Below are 19,488 nucleotides of genomic sequence, written 5' to 3'. Positions count from 1 at the left end.
CAAAGACTTGAACTTGCCATGCTCCCTCCTTAACCCTCCAAGTAGATGACATTACAGATCTGTGCCCCCAGTGGCTTCTGAGCTCATTTTAAAACTATATTTCAATAGATAACTAGTTTTCAGCATTGGTTGTACATTCCAACTTCCAAAGGAATGTTTAAAAAAATAATTCAATGTCTATGCCATACAAGCAACAATTAAAATCTTTGAGAAGAGGCTTAGATATCAGTATTTATTTTATTATTTTATTTGAAAACACACACACACACACACACACACACACACACACACACACACAAGGATAATGGGAGCTCTAGAGCTTCCTTCCACTGCAAATGAACTCCATATGCATGCTCCACTTGATGCATCTGGCTTTATGTAGGTACTGCAGAATTGAACCCAGGCCATCAGGCTGTATAAGCAAGCACCTTTAGCCACTGAACTATCTCTCCAGGCTGTTATCGGTATTTTAGAATCCCCTGGGTGGTCACCATGTGCATCCCAGGGTGAGAACTTCTGCTTTGGATTCAGTGCAGAGAAGAATTGAGATGAATATTTTGGAATTCATTATGGATGCAAGAATTTTCTCCATCCTGTCCCTAACTACATTTGTAAGACTTGATAAAAGTACCTGGAATAGGGCTGGAGAGATGGCTTAGCGGTTAAACGCTTGCCTGTGAAGCCTAAGGACCCCGGTTCAAGGCTCGGTTCCCCAGGTCCCACGTTAGCCAGATGCACAAGGGGGCGCACGCGTCTGGAGTTCGTTTGCAGAGGCTGGAAGCCCTGGCGCGCCCATTCTCTCTCTCTCCCTCTATCTGTCTTTCTCTCTGTGTCTGTCGCTCTCAAATAAATAAATAAAAAATATTAAAAAAAAAAAGTACCTGGAATATAGTAGATCCTCAATGAATAGTTAATCTTTTTTTTATTTTTTAAGTTATATTTTGGGTATGTATGCTTATGTGTGTATGTGTGCATCAGCCGCCACCAACATGTAGAAGTGAGAGGACAGCCTCAATATGTTGGACCTCTTCTTCCATGCTCTTTGGAGACAGATTCTCCCATTATTTTGCTTCTGGGAAAGCCAGACTAGCTGGCCTGCTAGCTTCAGGATTCTTTTGATTTCACCTCCCATTTCCATGGTGTGTTTGAATTGCAGATGCATGTTCTACTGGCATCCAGCTTTGTGTGGGTGCTGAAAATTCAAACTCCAGCTGGCAGGCTTGCAGAGCAAACACCTTTAACCACTGAGCATCTCACCAGCTTCATGATAACATTTTAAATAGACTTGAATAATCCTTAAAAGAAAGGCTAAGAAATCTTGTGTCTAATTGAATTATTGCCATTTTAACCTTACTCACTGAACAGGAGATCAATTTTCTTCTGTTTGCCTGTGCAAAGATAAATGTGAAACAGTTTGTAATCCTGTTTAGCCATACCATTCACTTATTCTTGGGATGAAAGTAAAAGATGTCATTTATGACTATATGTTCTCCAGACCAGGAGTCCTTTAGAATCTAAAGAAGCATGTCTCACATGGTACCACACATCCAGCTAAACATACATGTGACTACATACCTCTAATTATCCACGTGTTTCATTCATTCAGCAGATATTTAAGAAGGACATCTACCAAACTGTGATTGACTGCTATAGACTTTCTCAAGCAGAGTTTTGTGTTAGAAATGAATTATAATGCTCTGGGTATTTTTGCATATAATGAATTCGCTTCTTTTCTCTGCACACAGTACAGTACTTTTATATGTCATCCTGAGATAATTGAGGAAAGTCATTCAAATTGTGTTTTTGTGCTCTAATCGTGAAAGCTTCAAGCCTCCATGATAAAATAACCAACAGGAAACAGCACTTACCTTGTAGAACAGCACTGTCCAGCAAACAAGATTCCATGTGCTGCTCATGAAGATTCCACCCTGTACATGTGGCTATTGGGCATTTGAGATGTAGTCAGTATAGCTGAGGAACCAAAACTGATATTTATTTAAGTTGCAATAACTGCATAGGATGAATGTCTACCATATTGACCAATGCAGTGTTAGACTCTGTCATGGAAACAATGATGACTAGATTGGAATCATTGCAATGCTTGGTGATAAACAAGGAATGCCATGCACCATCTGGGTAGAGTAGCCAATTTTGGGGTGGATTTGGTTAGAATAAGAAGTGAGATAAAGATGATGATATCTGCAAGGAGTTTAGAGAGAAGACTAGGCTGAAGGGTGCATCTGTGAGAAATCTGAGAAGATAAGGAACTGTTGAGCAAATCAGGGATAAACAGGATATGCCTATAGCAGGAGAAAGAGGAAGGATGTGATGAATTCAGAGGGGATAACTGGAGCCAGCACCTAAGACATAAGGTTTTATGTATTATAACAGTGCTAGAGTAATGTGAAGCAGTTAAGAGTATGAAAGCTTGGAATGATGGATCATATTCGTGGTTGCCTCTTGGCAGTGTGGCCAGCAATACTGTAGGCATGGTGCAGTATTTCAGGTGAGAAGTATGAGCTGTCTAACACAGGAGACAGGAAGAAGTACACACAATTCAGAAACAGAAAGAAGGATCATCCATGACAGTTGGAAAGGGGAAAGCAGAACCTTGTTTCTGTCTTGGGTAGATGATCATACCATTTATTTAAAGGTTATGTGGGATTGTTTAGAAGTTGTTTCCAACTTTAAACTTTTTATGACATTAGATTATTTCATCCATATGGATCATGAAACTAGTTTTGATATGGACATGTACACATGACAACATATTATGGGAGTATTATTTTCCAAGAAATCAACACATGTTCACAGTTGATGCAACGATTATTTTATTTTGGGAGCTCAGGACATATGACAGTCTCATAAAATGTAAACAAAGTCATACTTTCTTTTGGCTACTAAAAAAAACACATTTTTATTTATGAATTCCCTTATGAGAACAATGTGGACCAACAATCATTTTGAAAACAAGATGGCCACAACCATGAAGGGACAGCAGGACAATGCCAGGTAGATAAGTGGAAGCTTAAAACAGCTGAATGTTTGGATATTTCCAACAATCTAGGTTAGATGTCTGTTCTTTAGTTCACCCAGACTGTGTGACTCCTTGAAGATACAATTGCATTTTAAATGTCTTGGTTATCCAGCTGATCACTTATTAATCATTGCTAAATGCCAACCAAATTCAAAGTGGCTGAAAAAAAAAGTGAGATTTCTTAGCTCTAATATTTTTAATGACCAAAACATTATTGTGTGAGTTACATGGATATGTGAGAGTTATTACAGAAAATGACTTGGTATTTTTAAAAAATATTGGTACTATTGAAACAGTCATGTGTAAACATTCACATAGAAGGGTTTAAAAATTTTTTTTTAATTTTTTATTTATTTATTTGAGAGCGACAGACACAGAGAGAAAGACAGATAGAGGAAGAGAGAATGGGCGCGCCAGGGCTTCCAGCCTCTGCAAACGAACTCCAGATGCATGCGCGCCCTTGTGCATCTGGCTAACGTGGGACCTGGGGAACCAAGCCTCGAACCGGGGTCCTTAGGCTTCACAGGCAAGCGCTTAACCGCTAAGCCATCTCTCCAGCCCCCCAAATTTTTTTTTTTACAAATGTTTGCTGTGCACAAAATGATTAAGATTTATATTGGTGGGTCCAATCTATGCAGGTTAAGTAAAAAATCTTTCATTAGATTAAAAATTTCATATCCATAAAATTCTGACCATTATATGTTCTTTGTGGAACAGGTCATCAACATCTTCTAGATCTAAAGGTATCAATTTAGTTATTTCACATTGAGATGGGGTGCCAAGAAGGCAGTCTAGAGGTGCATTGCTCCCCGATGCCCTAGATATGATGCTTCCTTTAATCAAGCTCAAGTTCACACATCTTTTTGGCAAGGCAGAGTATTTCCAGTACATTGAGAGGGAACTGAGGGCCTGGTTCTTGTCCTCGCGGGTTCACATAACAAATATGTGCGCTTCCTTCCGTCACTTTGTTTATGGGCAATGGATTTATCTTTCCTATCAAAAGGATACTGTTATACATGGCTAAAGGCCCTCTTCTTTTCTCTCAAAAATTTGAGAATAAAATATAGAAAATCTTATCACATCTGACCAACGCTAAAAATACCTAAAATGCTGACAAACTCTACTCCCCCAAATTTTCAATTTTCTATCACATTCTGCCATTCTAGTGTGATTTAACCATCAACATGAAAACGTTGAGGTGATCATGGATAGAATAGCTTCTCTATTTACTTGAGACAAATGTTAAGGAATATAAAAAAGTGCTATGTGGTTGGCATTGATCACAAAATTGCGACTTTTTGCTGAAGATTATGAGCTTTTCAATCATCACCCTGAATGTGAACCTTAGTGATGGCCTTTGGTCAGTTATTAAAACTCATCAAACCAAACTTTTATTGCCTCTAAAGAGAGGAAATACTGATTTTTCAAAGTTGTTGCAAGTAGTTTCATAGTTATAAAATGCTTTATTTACAGTGAGAACTTAATAAATACCAATTATTAATAGGACCAAAAAACTCCACTAGATCATCAGACAGAACCAACTTCCCTCACTTGAAATCATACTCTAATTCTAGATCACACCTGGGGTGAGAGAGGGAAGTTCTGTGTGTGGGAGGGGAGTGCTTACACATGAGAGTGTATGTGTGTGTGCACGAGCTTGTTTGTGTGTGTTTGTGTGTGGTCTTTAACAGACAGAGAGAGAGAAGTTATCAACACTGACATGTGTTCATAGTCTCCAAAACACAGTGAATGGGTTTCCTCTGACAAGGCTTTGCTCGCAATGTTGTGTCTATCCACAGGTCTCTATTTTCTCTTTCATTTCTGTTTATTTAACTTTTTGACTTCCTTCTGGGTTTATCTCATATTTCTCCCTTTGGGTAGCATTCTTCATTAAGAAAGCCAGTTTTGCCCATATGAAGAAAACCATTTTTGAGCTCTTTTTTTTTTTTGTTTTGTTTTTGCTACTATCATCTACTGGCCTGCACTATGACCTTTTCAAAAGCTGAAGTGCCTTTGTCCTACTAGATTTAAGCTCTTTAGAGGCAACAACCAACCATATGTCAGAAGTCAGCTTGCCTGACAAAACCAAAGGGTGATGATTGCTTGATGCCAGGTGGAATAATGAACTTTTTTTCTTTTCTGCCATTTCTTGATCCTGTGAATCATCTGTGACCACTTTGTTCCATCTCAATCTCTAGGTCACTTCAAAGAACAAATTCTGTGTATTGCTAAAAGCCATTCTTCTTATTGCATTAATCCTGTGTCTTAACATATTAATACATTTGTGTGAATTATATTTAAAGCTACAGGGGTAATAAGCACATCCATACTAGGAAAAAAAATGAATGTCACATGAATTTAAATACAAACAGAGGGAGACACATGAGGATGTGAACATCCTTGACCCATGAGAGCGTTAGATGTCATGTTTGGGCTTTTCTGTTTCTTGCAAAGATTGCCTCTTATTCTAAGAGTTTTGTTGGCTGAAACTGCACTAGTGGGTGTGCCGCTAGACAGGAAAGATGTCTTCAGATGGTCACTTTCTTTGTTTCAACATGGCGGTTGGCATGAGGGTCCATCAATATTGCAGTCTCTGAAGTCTGTGTCCTTCATTGGGAAGATAGTCCTGAGAAGGGGAGCTATGAGGACCAGCTGAAAGGAACATGAGCACAACTTTAAAAGACAGAGAGAGAGAAAATGTCTCAGAGATTTATCACATTGAATCTTTAATAAAAATGAATGTGTGTTACTTTAGGGGCCATGCTATTTCTAACTGGCCAGAGGTAGGCAGCTGTCTTTCACTGTTCACCTTATTTAAGAGTCAGTCAAGCCATGGCCTTACCCTGATGTGTGTGGAGAGCCCCACAGTGCAGACTCTGTAAGAAAAGCTTCAAGTGTATCCTTTCTGAGGCAGGACACAAAGGGAAAGCACAAAGACCACAGGACATAGAGCACCTTCATAAGAACCCAAGGACTAAAGCTAAGTTAATTTTAGGCACCTAACTGCTTGGTCAGTGAATGAATGAGACTGTTAGGTGTTATCACTCCTTGCATGTGGCTTGGTATTCCCGCTGCCTAACATGGAACTTGGCATATGGTAGTGAAAATGAAAAGGATGAAGTGGGAGGAGAGTGGGAGGATGGAGGGAGAATAAGTGGGAGGGTTGCTGAGACGCTGAGTCATGTACAGAAAGGAAACTCCCCAGATGTGAACATATCCAAGACATGGTGACTGGGAAAGGCATCTATGCCTCATACAGACATTCTACATTCTTAGTGGTTGTAGAAAACATGTAGAAAATCTCTAGGTAGCTCTGAGCATGGCAATGTTTCATTTGGAAAGGTTTTGTGTTGATGCGACTACTGTAGGTTCCAGAGGGGAGCATTACCACGATTCAAGTGAACAAAGCAGGAAACAAGAAAGTTAAAGGTGCTAATTCAAAGGAAGAAACAAGCCATCCTGTGAGAGATTACATAAAGACGGGCTAAAGAATAGGGAGGGTGTGGTTTAAAATAGAAAGGCAGGTGCTTGTCTGGGTTTCTTCCAAGTTAATGCTGACAGACATGGGCTTAGAACTCTGATCAAGAATTTGCTTCTCCCACTGGGTAGCTTTTATTTATTTAATTTTTTCACTTCTCAGCTGTTGTCATTTCTGTCCCTGTTCCTTCCTGAAAATGAAAATTAGTGTCTTTACATTGGGGAGAAATATTTTAGTAAACAGACAACCTGGAGGTGGAATCAAATATAACTGAAGGACAACTGTTGATACAAATGGACTCTGGACCGCAGGCCCTGGCATTGCTCCCATTGCCTCACACTATAAAGAGCCTCAACGATTCTTAGAGCTGTAAAATACCTGAGAGCTTAACTAACCCAACCCATTCATGTTAAAGATAACAATATTTGAGAAGAGCTAAATTAATATTTCTCTCTGACTCTACAAAAGTTGTGAATGATATGTATTTACAGATGGATTTTAATTTAACTAAAACCCTTAGTTTCAGCATCTTCATCATGCATGAGTTAGGCATACCAAAAAGGATATACTATGACATGTCACTGCTTGCTGCCCTAAATACTTTGAATCCACTAAGGATATTGGTTCCTCAGAGGTCAGGTGTAATATTTTTCTAAAACTTGCAAAATAATTTAGGATTAAATACTGCTACTGATATTGATAGGGAGGACAGGGTTTTAAACTCCTGATAAATGTGTAGGATTTATTTGTAAATAAAGTGTAACTGTATTAAAGAAAAGCATTCCGTATTATATTGTTATGTATTTGGATAGGTGATCATAGAAAGTCCTTAAGTATGTGGGCAGATAAAAAGTGATGCCATTGCATAGATAGAGTCCATGCAAAATGTCTCATCTAACATAAACTCCATTATTAAAAGGAATTTTGAGGAATGAATGGTGTATGAGTGATCATATTTCACATATTTAGTATGACTCATATGTCTTAGAGATCAGCTTTCTTCAAGTTGCATGCCCACTTCATTCCTACCTAATTGGACTAGTGAACTGAGTAATAATGTCTTACAAAACTGCAACAACAGCTTCCTTTTTGAACTTTCTTTTTTTTTTTTTGTCACCTGAATGCAGAAGCACAAACAGTCCCTTACATTGCAATGCTCATACTTCCTCCATAGTCAGACAATAACAGTTCTCCATGTTTGCATGAACAGTCTCTTGACCTAATGAGCACATGGTGAATGCCAAGTGCCAGGTTAACCAGCCAACTCACTGTGTGGTTCTTCCCAGGTTTTTTCTTAATAGGTAGATCCTCAGGGGGCCGCTGGCAGCAGGGGGCTCTTCTGGTGCAGCCATCAGCAGATCTCTGGCCTTCTGTTGAGCCACCCAAAGGGACCTGATGCTAGTGCATAAATGACCTGAAGCAGAGCTTTGGTTACTTATCAAGTGCCATGCAGAATGGAGGGGAGGGGGAAAGGAATTGTTTATTATTGTTTTGATTACATTAATTAAATTAAAATTAATTATCTCTGCCAAAGGTCATTTCTCTGATATATTGTCTTATATTTCCCACAAAGGAAATGGATTTTATGAATAATATTCACTATCCTAATTTTCTCCATACTTCAAGTTGTCCAGAGTCAAGATGAAGATCAAATCAATAAAACGTAGCAAATAGGTTACAAATCATGTTAGTGTCTACAGTGAAAACACTGAAAGATGATCCCTAGTTTAAGATATCTACATGGATAGTACAGTCTTTTTTCTTCTTATATTAACTAACAAGAATATTTTGTTTAAAAATAAGCTGACTTAAAAAGCATTCAACTCAGGAGCCATTGCCACTGGTGAGATGTGCCTGCGGGTGGGGGTGGGTAGGAAACTCAAGTAGGCAGCATGTAAAGCAACACACAACTTCATGCGCATTAGTATAATTACACATTGCAAATTATATCGGATGTATCTAATATCTAATTTTTTGAATGCCAATTCCACTTGAGACTTCAATAACAGCATCAACATTTTGCAGGTGGCTCCTTCTGTACAGTATCCAAAGGGAATTATGCCTGTAATGCGCAAGTCCTCAAGTAAAACCTGGAGCTCCCTCTTAAAGGACCAATGAACAAAGAACACTGGGAGTAACACCTTGAGAAGGAAAAGGGAGTGTTCTACCCTAGATAAATGTGAGCAGGGTTGCTATTCTGTTCCTTCTATGTATATAACACTCACTTGCTACAAGCAGTAAGGAGACAAACATGTGCTTTTAGAAAATGTGGGAGAGGTTGCATGTACATTCTGAGGCAGCTATATGGAAAACCAAATTGCTGGTCTTTATTTTAATGGGCAGAAAAGAAAATTGTGCAAAAGAATGGTGTATTATAGCTTTGATAGAAAACAGAAAGCTTTCTGTTTCAGCTTCTCTAAATAAATAGTTAATATGTCCTACAGAGGAAGCTAGATCTAAGCTCTGCTTTGAGGAATAGGCTTTTGTCCTTGCTCAGTATGAATCAATCACCAAATAACTGAAATATATTTGTGGTCCTGGAGAATGAAGCATAGTCATCAAGTTGATTGGATCCATTTTCTTGATTTCTTTGTAAAGATCTTTCTGCTAATTAGTCAGGGTTACTATTGAATTATTTAATTATCTGCACTTTTGTGCAGTGAAATATGTTGTCATATCACATACTTCATCATGCAGTTGCTGTTCACACTTAATGATGTCTCTATAGTTAGCAGTTTCCTTTGTTCTGCTCAGTAAGTGATTTTAGAAAAGGGGTGGGCCAGGAAGGAGGAGCCTTGGGGTTTATAAAATAAAATCATACATTCCTGGTGCACACACAGAACTTGATGCATTTACATGAATTCTGTTTGAGAAATTAACTTGAATTCCATTTGGAATATGCTGATGCACATGGTGGTGACTTCAAATGCAGCCACAAGGCTCTATGTATACTTTGAACATCCCTGTAGTGTATGTCCACTGCCATGTACCAGTAAAGGGACTTCATTAAAAAAAAAAAAAATCAGCAAAGAATGTCTTTAACAAGGAAGAAGTAAATTATGATAATTACTTGGAATGGTCGGATCCTTGAGCATTACTAATTAGCATTTATTGCCTGGATTATAGAACAATACATGTGAAACCAAACTGCGATTGCTCTTTTACCTTGAAGACTTGCAAAGGCAATGGGGCAAAGAGTCAGCAGCCACATCCCTGGGGCAGCCTGAACTCTACCTCTCCTCACCATGGGTGCGATCTCTCGCTCTGGAAATAACCCAGTGTGACCCTCAGTACCACAGCCCATTCATCTTTTTGTACCAGACACAAGTGTGCATAAGAACTTGTAGTTATAGGAGACTAATGGCAGGAGAAGCATTTCGGCTCTAATGTCATCTGGGCATGGTATTATCAATTGTGAGAGCTTAACAAAACTTACAGTTTCATCAAAGTATGGAATTTTCCTGGAGAAATTTTGACTTCAAAATAGAACAAAGAACTCAGGTCTTGGTGAATAAAAATATACATTTACTTCCTCACCTTCTCGTAGGACATGGTTCAAAATAACTGAGAAAAAGGCAATAGGTTTCTAGTGTAAGGACCTTTATTGATTTATTTTTTCATTAGAAATTTGCAATCAAATATGTTCTAAAATTTGAAAAAATAGATGTTAATGAACAGACTGACACCAATCATGTAAATAAATGGCACTCATATAATTTGGCAACTGGGATTCTTTAAAAAAAAAAAAAGCCAGCAGGTAGAAGGAGAGAAAGAGAAAAAAAATAGCCATTTATCATTCTCACTGCAGTCTCCCAGTTTTCCTCCACGCCCCATTCTAGTGAATGAAGAGAAAGAACATCCTAGAATATAAAGCCAGTACTAAACACAGTCACTTGGCTTCCCAATACCTTCCGTGGTTTCCTCACCCTGATCCTTTTGAGTTTGAAAGAATAAGTTTGACTAAATCTGTGAGGAGATTAAATAGGCTGGGGATAAAAAATTAATTCTGCTGAATGAGCAAATGCATTCGGATGGCAGAGATGCAAATAAGATAATACTTTTCTTTTCCTTTGACATGCTAGGCGGATTAGTTTAGAATGTTAAATTTGATTTTATTAGAATATATTAGCAGTGTTTTAATTAATACCAATCAAACGTTTTCTTTCCCTGAGGCTTGATATGTTCCTAACACTTTCTAAATCATTTGTGGTCCCCTCCATCCCTGGGGGAGGGAGGGGACTATCAAATCACCAAAGCCTTTTGTTATGCCTTCATAATTTTACTGTATTCAATGGAAATCTATAAACTCTTTATGTATAAAAAAGTATTTAGCCTTGTAAATTTGTTCCAGGTGCCAGATTTAAAATGAGTACTATTCACTTATTCACAAATACGCTTCCTTTTTTTCCCTTTTAAGTAGAAGAATTAGAAACTTGAAAATAAACATCTATATTTTCTTGGGGGGACATGCTGCACAAGGGGTGTAGTATAGCCCTTATTCTCACTGGCACTTTGTAAAGGAGTGACATTTCCAACTGCATTGGTTTTGAACTGCCATTTCTCTGGACACAGAGGCAAAAAAAGATTTCTTTTTAAGTTAAGTGGTGATGATAGTGGGGTGGGGAGGGGTTCTAGTTAAAAATTCGGTGAGCCAGCACTCCCGTGAAATGAATTGTAACTGTGTTTCAAGGAGGTACGCCACCACGACATTCCACTCATTATCCCTCCCTTTCTCTCTAGCTTCCTGTCTTTCTGTGTCCCAAAGCTCCAGTTCACTTCGTTCTCTTTTCTTCCCAATGCACCCCCACACTAGTTCCCCCCACCTTATTTTTTTTTAATCTGCCAAGCTGGATTTGCACTTTTCAAGATCAGTATCAATAATGCCCTGCTTGTTTCGGTTACACTCTCCCTTTAAAAGACAGTCCCCTCTAATTGATGCGTCTGGACTAGTCTAGACTGGTAGTGATTGAACCAACCACCAATTATGTTATTCATTTCACTGAACTCCACCGATGGGCTCAGCGAGGAAGACAGGGTGTGGAGAAACCTGCCCCTTGCACTGAAGCAGTTTCCTGCTGGAATATAAAATCTATGTGTTGTGCACACTCCTGAATGCCGGGGTGATCAGGGTACATGAGAGCAGGCTGGAAACATGAGCAATCCACTTGAAAACATGTAATAAACCCAAGGAGTGCCTTGGAATACAAAGTGAACACTTGTATTAAATTTCTCCTGTTATCATTTGAAATCACAGAAAAATTCCATCCAGCATGTTTTTATTGATCCGTGTACACATTTTCTGTAGGATAAGCTGCAGACATATGTTGACTTCAAAAAGCACAAAATACTTGCAGATATTTCATACATGTATCATGTGGCAACATATAACCACAAGTTACGTAGGTGCTTTGCTATTAATTTCCAAATAGCTATGCATGCACATTAGTTAATAATTTTATATAACCTAAAGATGACTCAAAAATTATTTCACTCCTTTCCTTGCATCACATCCTCTCAAAGGCTGCAAGGTGATGGTTAAATATGAGTTACAAAAGTGGGTTCAACAAAAGACAGGGAGCATTTTCTGCACAGTCCTTCCCAATTCAGTTTTTTATACCAAATGGTTTCTTGAGGGAAATTTGGAATCAATGACTAAAACTGCAATGAACCTAAAACAGGAAAAGAACAGTTTTCTTGACCTTCGACTACATATGTACAATGAGGTTATAACCAGCATAAACTCTTCTGTCAGGTTTGATTTAGGTATTTTCCAAAAATGGGAGAAAAAGGTTGGCCAAAGAATACTAAAATTGTTTAAAGGAAACTGTACATTGGAATTTTTCACAACAAAGAAAGGTAAATTACTGTTTTTCTTTCCCAACAATGAGACAGACCTTAATCCCGGAAATTATCCTGTTAGCAAAAGTTATAGCTTTATAGAACCACAGACTAGGAAATGATAACAATTGCCTCAAGAGAGGATAATTTTAAATGTAGTTTGGTGTTAGGAGTAACTTTGGTGGATTGAATTGAAATCCTGATAATTTTTTTGCAGTTTCTAAATGAGTCACAGGCATTTATTACTTCTTAAGAATTCAATAACTATGTATGTGCTCTTGTTAGGTCTTTCATTTCATACATTTAAAAATGCTTTCCAGTCCTTACACAAATTTCAAGTATAACGTGGTTAAAGTACCAAACCAAGAAAGCAGTATTTCTCCTTTGATTTTTTTTTTAATCCTGCAAAGTAATACAAATATAATCTGTACTAGTACTCTAATTTCCATCTTTTTTGTAGAATGGCAAGATTTGGTCATTTAGCCCATGAATAATTTAGTCCAAACTACTGGTCCACAGGTACCTGTGCCAGTGTAACTACTGCCTAGCCATACATGACACATACGTAGACAATGCCTATATAATATATTTTCATACCCATTTGAATTGGGAACTGTTTTGAGAATTCACTGCTGAGTTTAAAAGTTGGAGGCATGGGGCATGCTGGGACTTTGGCTGAGATGTTCTGAGGTCAAGCACCAGGTACTGAGCGGTTGTAGATACGCTCTGGTAGTACTGCGTGCTGCTCTCAAGGAATGGACCCTGCATGCCTTCCAGCAGCCCCAGGGCTCGGGGTACACCCAGGCGCCCATCGCAGTCACACGCCTAAGCCGTCGGCTCAGGCGGCACCTACTTTCACCGAGAGCAGCCACCACGCTCTGGTCACCTGATCCCATCTAACAATGAAAACCTCAGAGGTGTGCTCCATCACTTCAGACAAACTTTCTTTCCTTTCTTTCTCTTCTCTCTCTCTCTCTCTCTGTCTTTCTTCTTTCTTTTTTTTTTCTTTTTCCTTTTCTTATCTGTTTTTGCTTAAAAGAAAAAAAGTTCACCAAATGTTCAGGATGCAAAGGCACGACTCGCAGCTCCCAAGAGCCTAACCCGTGGATTTAAACGGTAAACATCACAAGTTAGGGTCTCAGGGACTGAGAGGAGCGCCACACAGTTTTCTTTCTTGAGACAAAGCAGAGCAAAACAAGAATGACAGGCGATTTCTGCAACAAACAGGTGGGACTGCGTGCACAGGTCCACATTTCTAAGCCTCGCCCGTTTACACAATCTAGATCATTTCCATATCTACCCAGCCAGCGTAGGCGATATCTGAGGCTCATATACATACCTGAGCAGACCACTGCGAGTCTATCAGAGAAAGCTCTTGCAAGCTTTGTGCAAAACGCTTTACTAAAGTGGAAAATCCTACGAGCACAGTCCGCGTTTGGAAGAAGAAAAAAAAAGAGCATGCTCTGCCATCATATTAAAATGTCTCTTCAATGCTTTCATTTGCAACTGGCACAAATAGACTGAGAAGAAAATACAAAGTCTTTCCCCTAGGGCAAGCATGGCGCATGCAAAAAAAAAAAAAAAAAAAAAAAAAAAAAAAAAAATCAGAGAGTCTGGTTTGGGGAGCAGGCTTCGGGAGGGAATCGCTGCGGCGCGGCGCAGGGACTCACCCATCCGGAGCGGAGCAGGGCGGAGCGGGGCGCGCGGCTCCCGGAGTCCGGAGCCCCGGAAAGCGAGCTCGCAGTGCGCCGCCGGCCGGGCTGGGCGAGGTTCCCGTGCCCAGCGAGCCAGAGAGCCAGCGAGCGGGGCGGGGAGGGAGGCGGGCGCAGGAAGCGATCCTCCAAAATCCACACTCCCTAACTCTGTGGCTGATGCTTTGGGAAAGGGGGGAGGGGGAAGTTGGGTGGGAGTGGAGGGAGGGGCTGAGGCTGATCAAATTTGGAAAATATTCAGTTAAATTTTAAAAAAATAAATAAATAAAGAGAGAAATCTCCCCAGGGCTGCTTAATTTAAAAATAATAATAATAAATCCTTTTCTTTTCTCTAGCGTGCACTTCGCCAGTTCTGCAAACCCGGCCCTCCTCTGCACCAGCTGCCTGGCTAAGGCCAAGGCCAAAATCACCCCAGAGCTAGCACCGACCAGCCTGTCACTCGGACGACATGGAGCGGGAAGGGTGGGTGCTGGCTGGGGAGACGCACCCTCCACCTCCCGCGGCGGAGCCTTGGACACCTTGGGCCAATGTTTCCGAGGAATCGGGTCATAATCTGCTCCGTCGTTGCCTGCGGCCCCTGATCTGTACCTGAAAGCCGCTTTCCCCCTCTGCCTGGAATCGGCGTTTTCCTGTGCCCACTCCAAAAAAAAAAAAAAAAAAAAAAAAAAAAGCCGAGAGGGCGGGGAAGCGGACGGGAAGATGCTCTTTATTTTTTCCTCCCCCCCCAACCCCCCACTTCTTTTATGCCAGGCCTGAGCAAAGTAGATGGCTGGCTGGTCAAAGAATGACAAAGCAGCCGTGGTCAGGACGGCGCTGGAGGGGGGCCTGGGCACGAAACACACATGCTAAATATTTTTAATGTATTTCCATAGGCAACTAGGAACAGTTAGAGCTCCAGGCTTGCCGCCTCCCCCTTGAAGAAATAGGATCGTGCCAGATAGCTAAAATGTGCCTTTTTCCCTCTGTTGAGCACCCTCACCCACCCAGACAACTTTTTTATTTTATTTTTCTCACCTCTGTAGGTTTTCTTCTTATGCACAATCCGTTCAGCTCAAGGTTTCTCCGTTTTTTGTCCCTTCCCCTTTCCTTTTCCTCTCAGAAAAGCTGGTCGTCGTCATCATACCTAGTTCGTTCCCTCTCTCTCTCTCTCAAAAATATTAATAATAGTCCATTCCACATAGCAGCATGAAGTGGCTGCCTTTGAGAAAGCACATTTAATCTTTACTGGCTCTCCTAGGCTTCAGCGAAGAAGGAGAAGCAAGGGGGGGGGGGGGAAGGAGAGAGAGAAAGAAAAAAAAAGATTGTAAGGGAGGCTGATGACGGACAGCAAGCATCAGGCACAAATCAGCGACAAGTTGAATTTTCCTAGACCACACTGCCCCCTTTCTTCTCGGCTCTCTCCCTGGGCTCCTGGAAAGCCCCAGTGTCTGGTTACAGGAGGCAGCGGGTCTCCTTTTGCCAACCATGGTGCGGATTCCTCGCATGCCTGTTTAAATCTCTGGCAGAATAAGGAATCAATATCCCCCTCTAAGCACCTTTAGCTCTTTCTGGCTTCCCCCCCTTTTTCTGAGAATCCACTTACTTGCCTCTCCTCCCAGCTCCCCCGCCCTGCCAGCTTCGGCATACAAAGCTTGCAGGGCTCACTGCCATTTCTCACTTCTTTGCACGTCTTGGAGACAAGCCTCTCTTCAAATATTACTCTTGTTTGCTCTCTCTCTCTCTCTCTCTCTCTCTCTCTCTCTCTCTCTCTCTCTCGTGTGTGTGTGTGTGTGTGTGTGTGTGTGTGTGTGTCCTCCAGAACTGGAAGCACCGGATGTACCAAGACATCTCCCTGACTACTAATGAGACCAAAGATACACCAGCAGGTCAGGGGGAAGCCACACTATCATTGTATTCTACAATTTTATTTAAAAAAAAAAAAAAAAAAAAAAAAAAAAAAGCTCTGCCCTCTGCCTGATAGACCCATACATCGGATAGCATGTTTTCTAAAAGGCGGAGGAAAATCGAGGTGGAGGTGAGGGTAGTTAGCCTAAGTGCAGTTCTCTGCTCAATTGTACGACATCCAAGGGGAGCTGAAAACACACGTGTACATGAATCCAGGGGATGTGATGTGTCTTGTGAATCTTGGTGGGCTTTCTTCATGGACAGAAAGTCAACAATGCCCAACACCTCTTTGAAATCAGTGTGTAGAGGAATAAATGAGCAGTGACTCAAATCTATGTTTAAGATACAGAGACACTCTTCAGGCATGTAGTGACTACAATGCTAAAGATCTCCTTCCTTTCAACGGCTGGGTTTTGCTCCAGTTGCAATATGTACTAATTTACCACTTATGTACTAATTTACCACTGTGTCCCCTTGGGTTTTTGAAATGCATTCAATCAGTCTCTGCAGTTCAGCCTAACCCTGGGCTTCCACTGCAGGCATTTTCTTGATGGCTGAAGCATTTTCAGTCCTCCTACGTACATCACTTACATGCATATTTTATTGATCAGCCTAACACCCCTTAATAATAAGTAATCTTTCAGGTGACAAAAAAAGAAGTAAAAGCAAAAAGGAAGCCAACGCGAGCGAAGGGATCATGGAACATTATTTCCGTTGGCACCATTTTAAACACTGAGCACCACAGTGATCCTGGAAAGGAGGCATCTCTCCAAAATTAGGTCTCTACCTATCTATAAACACAGTGGGTATACTGCCTTTGTAACCTGATTTTCCCTGTGAGGCTAGAATCATGCAGACAACAGACAGCGCTGTATTAAATAGAATGCAGGCTTCTGTAAATAGCAAGAAAGGGAGGAAGGTAATCCAAGAATGTAGGTGTCCTCCAAGTCCATGTTTTAAAAGGTAGCCTCTTTGTACTCACTTCAGACACACACTGTGCTTTGTCTCTGATGCTGAGGCTTGCAGAAGTGCGGCTGGATGCCAAAAGAGGGAAGGAATATCACAAGTGAGAAGGATGAACTGAGAAGAAGAGGGGAGAAAGGAGGAAGAAAGGGAAGGGGCAAAAAGAGGAGAGAAGATGCAGGGAGAGGGAAGAGAAGGCAAGGAAAGGAGAACAAATCGAGGCATAAGAGAAGTTATTGAGCATTTGGCTAGCCTTGTTTAATACTTTTATTTTTCTTATTGTTGGGAAGAAGAAGTGGTTGCCAGGGGTTGGTGACTGGGTCAGAATTTCTTTCAAATTTGCCCAACAGGGTGTTCGCACTAGACTGATAGAGGGAAAAAAAGAAAGAAAGAAAGAAGAAAGGAACTGAAAAAAAAAAAAATCCCAAAGGGTGGAGCTGTCAAAAACATACCAAAAACAAAACAAAACAAAAACCTTTGACTCAGTGGGTGCCTCCCTGTACAGCCAAAATGAATCATTCCTAAGTAGGATCGTCAATTGTCTTGGACACGGGGAACTGAGCATAGGTCACTGCACCCACTTCCAATAAGGAAAGGTAAATGGAAAGGAGATTTTTTGGGATTCTCTTAAACCTCTCTGTATTTGCAACAATAGTTTAGTCTGATTTTCACACATTAAGCTAATTTTCCCTTGTCTATAGTCACTCTGCCTACAAAGATATACAAACGTATGACTTTATGAAAGTTTTGCTATGAACACATCATTTTCTCTATACAACTCAAGGATGTCTTTAGAGGATACTTATTTCAAGCAGCTAACACCTGACCCCAATTTCTGTGGGTAATTAGTGAACTAGATAACCATACAAAGTGGGTAATTATTTAGTACCCAAGGGTACTCTAGAAGTGGGTAGTGGCTTTGTTAACAAAAGCATATCTCTAATAATTGTATCTATGATGGGTGTTTTAAAAATACCAGTTACTATATCAAGTGAACCATGATAAATAAGTCAACCCTTTTGCTGTCCTTAGCATATTCATATGTACCTTCACCATGGTTAAGAATATTTACCTGTGATATGTGGAGTGTGGTGAAGATTAATTAGTTAACGTATCTATAAGACTCTCAGAAGAACTCTAGAGCTTCTAAATACAGTATTGTTATTGTTATCCTTATCTGGCTGACAATGCCTGGCTGGGAGAAGCAGGAGGGACAGGTACTATTGCACAGTCTGCTACAGCTTAGTCTGCAGACACTGTGAGATCACAAATGCAGAGTGTGATTGTGGGGAGTGGTTGCCTTCCTGAGTCTAACAAGGCTGTCACAGAGAGGTGGATGATACCTTCAGTTAGGTCTGAGGAGCTGCTGGTAGGAGGTGGAGAGAGGGAGGAGCAGAAGGAAAGAGTTAGTGATGAGGCCAGGAAGGGAGCGGAATCAGCTGGACCACACCCTCCTTCCAAAGTCTGTGCCCTTCCCTCTCAGAAATGGCAAAAATCCCCAGAGAAGTCTTCTATGCAAGTCCAGGGACTAATTCTGTCCAATGACAATTCACCGGTCAGTTACATAGTATTTATTCTGAAGACGAATCATCAGAACACTAACTAGTTAACAAATGCAGACGCATTTTAAAATATTACAGTGTTGAGAAGAGGTGCACACACATGAACCCCAGGTATCTTTCACCTAGGAGCAGAGCAAGGATGAAGAAATACTTTCTAGTCCACAGCTTTTATGAGTCACTCAGGAGGACAAAGAGTTATTTATTTTTACTGAGAAGGAAAGAAGGAGAAAGAAGACAGAGAGAGGAAGGGGAGAAAAAAGAAAAACATGTTTTCCGAGACCCTAACTAAGGAGACATCCAAGCCTTGAAAATAACCAGGAGAACTTACTGTTTTCTCTGAGAAAGTCCATCTCCTTGAGCCTTTGTCTGGGTCTCTGGGGTCCAAATCTTCAAGTAGGCTCACAAAGCAAGGTTGTCCTGGAGATTAACCCTAGGGGTCTGGGAGAAGCAAGCACGTGGGAAGGGTGAAGAAAAATATGCAAAAATGTTGTATTCCGCTCTGTTGATGCTTCTATGGTACAAGAAAGGGAGCTGACCTAATCAGTCAGCCAACAGGTACCACTGCGAAAACCTCTGCTGGTATCAGCCTCCAAGACACGTGCTTAGGCTGTGATGGGAGGCTCATGTTGTGATGAACACATTTTGAGAGTTTGGGAACCCAGAGGAAATGTCTCCAAAAACCATCCAAGCCAGGCTTGTGACCTGAAGCCCAGTGTCTGTCACCCCCTCTCTAGGCTCAGAACTACAAAGGCTAACTGGCATTCCCCAACCCGCCCAGCTCCTTTCAAACCCACACACTGTGCCAGACTGGCCCCGCCTCCCACTGCAGCAGCTTCTGTAGCCCGCTCCATGCTGTGCTGCAAGGAGCCAGACTTCCGTTTTAATTGTCCTACCTGGCCTCGCCTCTGCTCCTGGCCCTGGCTCTTGATTCGTGGCAAGGTTTCAAATGCCCAGTCAATTATTTTCCCTCCCCCATCATATTTATTAACATCACCAGTTTTTCCTTCACCAAAC

At 40.9% G+C, this 19,488-nt stretch overlaps 1 long non-coding RNA gene across 5 annotated transcripts; it reads right to left on the bottom strand.

The window, feature by feature from the left end:
* Positions 1-4,926: 4,926 nt before the first annotated feature.
* LOC123459333 lies at positions 4,927-19,238 on the bottom strand. 5 transcript variants are annotated; one of them, XR_006636218.1, is made up of 4 exons: positions 18,803-19,238; positions 15,080-15,303; positions 7,785-7,949; positions 4,927-5,689 (listed from the first exon to the last, which is right to left on the bottom strand). It is a non-coding gene; the product is annotated as an uncharacterized LOC123459333 (long non-coding RNA). The 5 variants fall into 5 exon arrangements; XR_006636217.1 differs by having other exon boundaries at positions 7,785-7,929; positions 18,803-19,236; XR_006636219.1 differs by having other exon boundaries at positions 7,785-7,929; positions 15,080-15,298; positions 18,803-19,236.
* Positions 19,239-19,488: the final 250 nt, after the last annotated feature.

This window comes from Jaculus jaculus, chromosome 3, assembly GCF_020740685.1.
Source record: "Jaculus jaculus isolate mJacJac1 chromosome 3, mJacJac1.mat.Y.cur, whole genome shotgun sequence".
In the NCBI taxonomy this organism is placed as follows: Eukaryota; Metazoa; Chordata; class Mammalia; order Rodentia; family Dipodidae; genus Jaculus; species Jaculus jaculus.
Note: the sequence above shows the minus strand (reverse complement) of the source record. Positions and strands in the feature narration are given on the sequence as shown.